The sequence below is a fragment of the Tiliqua scincoides genome, chromosome 6, assembly GCF_035046505.1.
Source record: "Tiliqua scincoides isolate rTilSci1 chromosome 6, rTilSci1.hap2, whole genome shotgun sequence".
Classification (NCBI taxonomy): Eukaryota; Metazoa; Chordata; class Lepidosauria; order Squamata; family Scincidae; genus Tiliqua; species Tiliqua scincoides.
In genome coordinates, this window is record NC_089826.1 from 4,031,598 (window position 1) to 4,040,000 (window position 8,403).

General features: G+C 48.3%; 1 pseudogene; it reads left to right on the forward strand.

Annotated features, from left to right (window-relative positions):
- The first annotated feature begins 5,500 nt into the window (after window positions 1-5,500).
- On the forward strand, window positions 5,501-5,623 carry LOC136656215 (5S ribosomal RNA; annotated as a pseudogene).
- The last annotated feature ends 2,780 nt before the right edge of the window (window positions 5,624-8,403 follow it).

Below are 8,403 nucleotides of genomic sequence, written 5' to 3' on the forward strand. Positions count from 1 at the left end.
CTCTTGGCCTCTCTAGTACCTTCTAGGAGGCTCACAGTAATATTAAAAGAGGACCATTCAAACAACATTTGAAATATGCAACCACTGAAAATATGAGCCAGGATGGTGCAGTGGTCTGGGAGTTGGATTTTGATCTGGAAGATCTAAGTTCAAATCCCTGCTTAGCCCTGAAGCTTCCTCTCTGAATCCCCCACCTGTCCGTTTTGTTGGAAAGTCCAGACTTCTAGTATTGTAAGACAAGGACGTATCCACTGTCCGTGCACCACGGATTATATCATAAATCACTCTATCACAGCGGTTCTCACACATTTAGCACCAGGACCCACTTTTTAGAATGAGAATCTGTCAGGACCCACCGGAAGTGATGTCATGACTAGAAGTGACACCATCAAGCAGGAAAATTTTTTTGACAATCCTAGGCTGCAATCCTACCCACACTTACCCAGGACTACATTCCATTGACAATCATTGTTAAAAGCATATACATAGTAGCTTGTTAAAAGTACAGGTCTGTTGCATTTCCCCAAATGCAGTCACATATCATGGCAGCATCAAGTCTAATATATTAAAAATAAAATATTAAAATGAATGGGGACCCACCTGAAATTGGCTCGCAGCCCACCTAATGGGACGTGACCCACAGTTTGAGAAACACTGCTGTATCATGTCCTGTCCTGTCTCCATCTTAGTCACATTTCTCCGAAACTGAAAAACCCAAATGTGTCAGCCTTCCCTTGTAAGAAAGGATCTCCAGTCCCCAGTGAGTCAATTGATCAGTTAATTGCTCCTTCTTGCACGTTTCCCAATTCTCCCATATCTGTTTTGCCATGGGCCAACAGGAACCATAGATAGTATTGCAAGGGTGGCCACACCATAGATTGGCATGAGAGCATAACACCAGCAATTTTATGTCAGCGCCTTCTCTTCTAACTATCTGTGTTTCCCAATTCCATTTTACATAATCCAAGAGGTGGAGAAATGAAATGCGTCATCAGTTATCAAGGAGAAATAAAACGACAAGGTGTGATAGCATCAGATATTTCCGTCTAACTTGCGAGAAGGTTAGACGGAACTAACCCATCCCACTCTTTTTTCCCACATCAGCTAGAACATTATGTGACCGCTGGATATCTGTGGATGGGAGGAGATGTATATATGAAGCCTGTTCTCAGCATTTCAGCATGCTAATCAGCATGGCCTGTGACCAAGGCTGCAATCAGTGGGACTTACTTCTGAGGAGTCACGCATAGGATTGTGCTCCAAGTACCTCCTTTTCCGTTCCTGGAAAAGCGTCACCTGCCACATTTGCCCATGTTAGGCTGCTATTTCAGACACAAGAGTTGAGCCAGTCAAATCAGTGGCAATCTCCCACTCCTCTCCACAACCCCTATTTTGCTGCAGTCCTCCATCCAGCTCTTTCTCAGTCCTCGAGATGTGCAGAATCTCCCAGAATAATACTGTCAACCTTATCATATACCACAACAGGTAACAGCAGCTTCTTAACCTGGCATTCCATCTCCCATCCAGAGCGAGACCACAGCTGTTCCTCCTTAGATCTTCAGGCAGTGCAGCAGCTCAACCATCAGACTTCACCTCCTGCTACTACAGCACGACCAAAGACAAATTTTACATAATTTTTTTTTAGGGGAGGGGGTGTTTCTTGTTGGTAGCATTAAACAGGTAGAGTCAGAAAACCTCGAAGGAGTCTACCTTGCTCTGCCCCTTGACTAAAACCACATCCAGCTAACCAGGAACCCAACTGTGAGTCCTAGCAGAGGAAGGGTGCTCTGGTTTTGGCTGGATGTTCAAAGGCGTTACATAATAAGGGAGTCGCTGGTAAGTTACGTGCTATTGCTTTCACAGTTCTGTTGTGATCTGGCAGACAAGAGAGGAATCATGTTAAGACAAACTGTCTCTGAACACACTGCCAAGTTTTGCGGTGGGGGGGGGGGGGAGGGAGAATGGGGCTTGCCAACTTCTTCTGGTATTGAAAGCAAATGACAGAATAGGAAAAGAGAACCCCACAGAGGGAGGCTGCAATGGAAGAGGTTGGGGAGAAAGCTAGTTTTCAGCAGAGGTCCCTTCGGGTTGTCACTACTGTTCACTGGCCTTGCTCAAGTGCCTTTCACCGCAGCCTGACACGTGGGAATTAAGCAGGCAAGGACTTGCCTCCACGCCAGGCCTCAGGGTTCGGTTTAGGACCAGGTTAAACCAAGCTATGACCCCAAGGTATGTCAAGCCTAGATCCCCATCCCATCACTCAAATGGTCTATTTTGGCAGAAAGGAAACAGCCCATGGAAATATGAAAGGGTTAAACTTGCATCTATTCGTAGGCAGAGGTGTAAAGGAAAAACTCACAGGAGTTAAGCATCTCACAGGAAGGCAATTTGCATTATGTACTTTCAAGTTCAAATACTTTCTTCTTCAGAACTTCTTAATGAGCATATATACAAACTCTTAATTGACAGCAACGCAAGAGCAATTACACAGATCAGCGCTTGCTACATGATTGTGGCGCAAACAGCAGGGTCCTGTTTGTCTGCCCATCACTTCCTATTTAAAGCATTTTCTCTTGTGATTTTTCAAAAGCAAAGTCATTTGTCATGTCCTCAAAGGACAAGCAGCAACGAGAATGAGAAATGGCACCTGCAGCTCCAGAAGCACTGGAATTCCAAAGATAATAGGGAGCAGTGGTTCTCAAACATTTAGCACTGGGACCCACTCTTTAGAATGAGAATCTATCAGGACCCACCAGAAATGATGTCATGACCAGAAGTGACATCATCAGGCAGGAAAATTTTTAAAAATCCTAGGCTGCAATCCTACTCAGGAGTAAGTCCCATTTACTTTCATATACACAATAGCCTGTTCAGTTCTGTAACATTTCCCCAAAAGCAGTCACATAATAAGGTAGCATCAACTCTAATACATTAAAATATTGAAATGAATGGAGACCCACCTGTAATTGGCTCGCGACCCACCTATTGGGTCCCGACCCACAGTTTGAGACACTGATATGGAGAATTCCAGTCTTGATGCTATGCAAGTGTATTTTAGCCATGACAGAATGAAAAGAAATATTTGATAGAGTCTTTTTTCCTCGTTTAATTTTTCAACCGAATTATGAAACTTGCACATTTTGAGACTCTAAGCTGTAGCCTAGTTAGCTTGTGCATAAATCTGGCCCTGGTTTTGTTCAATGCACAGCGTTAAAACCAGTGGCATAGCTAGAGGGAGTGCAAAGCACTTTGCAGGGAGACTCACCACGGTGTGCAAGTGGCCCCCACCTTCAGAGCCATTCTGGGTGGTGGGAGAAAAACGGAGGCATCCAAAGGGGAGGGGCCTCTTGCACCTTGGTGAGGCTTCCTACAAGACAGTGCTTTGCACCCCTTCTAGTTATGCCACTGGATAAAACTGTATTCTGGAAGGCTCTGCTAATGTGCTGTCACTCTTCCGATATCAAGTGCACCCTTAGCTCTGTGCTTTTAACAAGAGCTTGGTCTGAGGACATTAACGATAGATGTTGGATCACAGTGCAATGAAAAGCAACCCCTGCAGATTTGGGCACCTTAAAGACACATGTGCAGGCCAGAGCATTTTCTAGGTCAGTTGGCAACCCTAAATGGAGATGACCTTGGATGTTCCTGAAAGCATCAAAGTTTTGCACAGAGGCAGCCTTCACTGTGCACTGGGGGAAGCCAAAGTTGGCAATCCTGTATTGTGTACCTTGAGCTGGTTGCCTCTCGGCTGTTTAAAAAGCTCCCAAAAGAGGGGCTGCCTCAGGGAAGCGTCAGGGACAATTTCAGTGGGCATCTACAGGCTGGCACAGACAGGCCAGGAGATGGCATCATGGTTCTGCGCTCAGGCCCACACAGGATTTGGCATGACACACCCACAGCTGTCACATCACATGGCAGTTCTAAGACCAGCAGCAAATGAACTGTCTGTTCCGGGAGGTGACAAACCAGCAGATTCCTCAAGCCTTATGGCGCGGGAGGGTTCTGTGGGATTGGGGGGCTACCTTGTGGGTGGCCACCTTGACAGAATCTTCTGCAGCCTGGGCTCCAGCTCTCGGTCTCGGTCTTCTTTAAAGTCCTAGTCACCAGAGTGGCTTCAGAGTGGCTACCTGCTCCTCTCCTGCTTCCTGGCAGTCCTGCTTCCTCAGGCAGGCTCTAGTCTCCCCCGCCCCGGACCTCACCCCCCTGGTGATGGATGATGGGTGACCTCACCCCCTAGACCCACAGTCTAAACAGGGTGAAGATGGACTGTGGGGGGAGAGCTAGACTGTCACTAGTAGGTGTACTTAAGCCCCTTAATTCAGCGGCTTCATATTACGGTGATGCTTCAAAGAACATGACTCACTCCCCATGTTATAGCCAGTTGCAACCCACACTTTGAGAACCCCTGGAAGAAGACAGCTGGTCCATCTAGCCCTGTTGACCTGTAGCAGCTTTTTAGGGTTTCCAACAGGGACTTCCCCAGTCCTACCTGGAGATTCTCAGGCTTGAACCCAGTTGTATAGGTTCAAGCCCAAGTTCTAGACTCTGCAACCCCTTCCAAGGTGTTTGTAAATCCACTGCGGGTTGCGCCCCACATGTTGAGAACCTGTGCTTTTCTGAGCTGGATTCCAGTGGCTGCCAAATCAGCCATGACTTCCCCAGGGGAGCCAGTGAGGATTTCAGAATGGGGAGGTGGGGGGGGGAGGGAGGGGCTGGGAAACCTCTGCCTCAACCCCCTGAGAGCTGCCAGCACTGATGGGGTCTGTGGCCTGACTCCCAATAAGGCAGCTTCCACCATTCATTGATTGGAACTGAGACAATTGATACGTTTCAAAGAGAAACAATTAAGACAACAGGGCTGAAAGCTGAGTAGGGCTGCCAAATCTTTTCGTGGCAGTGCTCCTGTGCTTTTTAACAGCTGCCTAGCATTCTGCATGTAGCATACAGTTCGAAGGGGTGGTGAATCTGTTGCTGGCTGGCTACATTTCTGCATGTGAGGCAGCTTTTCAAAGCACCAGGGCCCTGCCAGGGTAAAAGTTGGCTGGGGCTTGACAAATTCTTTCCTGGGTCCTTCATTTCTCTCAGAGTGTTTGCTGTGGCCTGGTTTTCTAACGCTATCTTTGTCCTGAAAATCTTGGCCGAATTCTTCTGTTGTGTAACGTAAGGCATCCATTTGTGAAACAGGGTGGGGGAGGGGGCGAGAAAGGGCATTGCGCTTATGTAAGAGGCTCGTGTGGTGTGGAGGGGGTGGCACGCCATGTCTCTAGCCAGATCACAGAGTACAGATCTCAGCCTGTTGCTACCTACTGTTGCTACCTACTGGCCGCTCAGGTGTAAAGCTGGTTCTTGGCCTCCCCTTTGAGCACATGAAGTGCACTGAGGCCCAGCATGGATCTCTTGTGCCCAGGACCACCTGCTCTGACGGGCAGCGCCATTCCAAAGTTTCCAGCACAGAAGGGTCTTTCTCAGTCCTGCTGCCACCTGAGATCTGGTCTTAGCTGAAGATGTCCCAGAATTCCCTGCATGCAATGCCCGATCTCGTCTGATCTCGGAAGCTAAGCAAGGTCAGGCCTGGTTAGTACTTGGATGGGAGACCGCCTGGGAATACCGGGTGCTGTAGGCTTATACCATGATCTCGGAAGCTAAGCAGGGTCAGGCCTGGTTAGTACTTGGATGGGAGACCGCCTGGGAATGCCGGGTGCTGTAGGCTTATACCATGATCTCGGAAGCTAAGCAGGGTCAGGCCTGGTTAGTACTTGGATGGGAGATCGCCTGGGAACGTCGGGTGCTGTAGGTTTATACCATGATCTCGGAAGCTAAGCAGGGTCAGGCCTGGTTAGTACTTGGATGGGAGACCGCCTGGGAATACCGGGTGCGGTAGGCTTATACCATAGTCTTTCGAGACTGAAGGTTGCCAACCAACTCTGGTGTTCTACCACTAAGCTTTGGGGTCTTCCTTGGGAGTTTCTCATGCAGGACTTTTCAGGTTTTTTTTGGGGGGGGGGTTTACTTTTCCAAGTACCACCTTTTGCACAAGACCACTCCTGCAAGGTCCACTGTTGCCACCAGAGTTGGCAGCTGTGTGCGGGATTGGGCAGCCTGTCCCATAGTTGGGTTTTGATCCACTCCCTCCTTCCCCAGCCTGAGCCTCTTTTGAAGGGTTGGGCAGCTTCAGGGCCTCATCTTGCTCACTGGTGCACCCCTCCATGGCCACCTTCATTTCCAGTGCTGTCAGGCCAGGCAGGGCTGAGTGCCTCTGAGAGCAAAAGAACAGAGCCTTTCCAAGAGCACCTCTGGCGAGCAACCACTCCAGCCCCTTCTTCACACTGTTGCTGGCAACACATGTGGGACATTCCACCTCCATCAAAGTGTTTGGCACAGTGCACCAACATGAGCCAGCAGAAAATGGCAGTCATGCTCCGAGAGGCGTGAAGACCGGCGAAGTGCTTCAAGGGTCCTTTTGCCCCGTGTTTTTCCATACCACCGTGCAAACTCCTTCACAATCCTGAGATTCCAGTCCCGCTTCATTGAGGAAACACCCCTGTCCCCTTTCATGCTCCTCTGGTGGGGGTGGGAGGTGGGTATACACTTATTTATTCCAGTTGCAGAAGAAACCATAAAATGCATGGAAACCTTCCCCCCCGCCCCCCGGTTCGGCTTTTGGTTTTGGAGCAAAGGGACCCTGAACAGCTTGGGTCCTTCTTGGAATGTGGAAAATAAATAAACCAGTAAATTTCGCTGCAGTTAATTTAGGCAAAGTGATCCTAAAGGACTATCATGAATTATTTTCAGACCCCCAACAATAGTGTTTGGTTTACCCTTAGTAAGAAGTGGTGTTTTGCTGCCCTCTGGTGGTCAATGTAGGAATTTGGTTGTACAAATCAGGTGAGACCAAAAGTCCTAAGGGAGATTTGAATCTTCACTTACCACCTTCTAGTCCCGTCCCCCCTAATGTATTGGTTCCACTTTTTCTCCATGTGTAGCAAATGTCAGTGGCGTTGCTAAAGGGCGTGCAAAGCACTCTGTTTTACAGGTGCCTGAATGCGCCGTGCAAGCGGACCCTCCCCCTCAGAGCCATTCCGCGCGGTGGGAGCAAAACAGAGGCATTCGCCTTCCCTGCCTCCGCGTCTGTTTTGCTCCCACTGCCTGGAATGGCGCCGAAGGGGAGGGGGAGGGGCTGCTTGCACGCCGCATTCAGGTACCTGCAAAACTTAGTGCTTTGCACCCCCTCTAGTTACGCCACTGATCCCATCAATTGGGACTCAAAAAGGCCCAAAGTGCAGACAGACCGGGGACAGACTGCACTTGCTCCCAGTGTGGAAGGGATTGTCACTCCCGAATCGGCCTTTTCAGTCACACTAGATGCTGTGCCAGAACCACCATTCAGAGCGCGATGCCATCGTCTTTTGAGACTGAAGGTTGCCAACTAATGATCCCATCAATCAAGTGCAGGAGTCTTTTAAGGAAAATCAGTCAGGTTTCAACCAAGGCAAAATTCCAGAGTGTTCCTCTTGTCTCTCTCTCTGTAGATTTGCCCAGTAGTTGGGCCTTTTTATTTGCTGTGTAGTGGGGGCTCATTTCTGACATTTGCTAACATGGGGAAACAAAATCCAGCACACCCCCTACTCTTCTTCTGCCACGCATGATAGGGCAGGGTGGCCAAACAGCAGATCTTGAGTCACGTGTGGCTCTTTGACATATAAGGTGCAGCTCTCGAAAATAGCTGAGCTCCTTTTTGGATCACAGTTAAGATAAAAAAGGTAAATAAGAAATGTTGAATCTTTCTAATTATTTATCAGTTATGAGAGTCCAGTGGATTAAAATGTAAGTTTTAATGTTCATGGTGAGTAAATGTATTTAAGAATTTAAATGCTGCTTAAATATTGTGGCTCTCAAACATCTGAAGCTTATCATACGTGGCTCTTACATTAAGCAAGTTTGGCCACCCGTGTTATAGGGGTTGTTCCAGTCTAGGACTGCAGATGGCGTTTGGTGGAGGGTAGAGGCAAGCTGTGGAGGGTCAAGATATTTCTCAATTTCAGCACAAAGTTCTTCAGATTGGGTAACACTCAAGACCAGGGGTGTCCAAACTTTTTGGCAGGAGGGCCACATCATCTCTCCAATAATGTGTCGGGGAGGGGGCCAGGGGAAAAAAAGTTAATTTACATTTCAAATTTGAATAAATTTACATAAAGGAATACATTAGAGATGGGACTTATATGAATGAATGAAGGTCTTGCAATAACTCATGGCCTGTAAAATGCCTTGCACAAAGCAGGACCAGCCATTCCCTTGCTGCCACTGCTGCATCACAGACATGAAACAGCAAGCAGTGGAGGGAGCCCTCGTCCCAGAGCTCACATGAGAGGTCGAACAGTTGGCCGTCACACTGAGGGCAGTTGC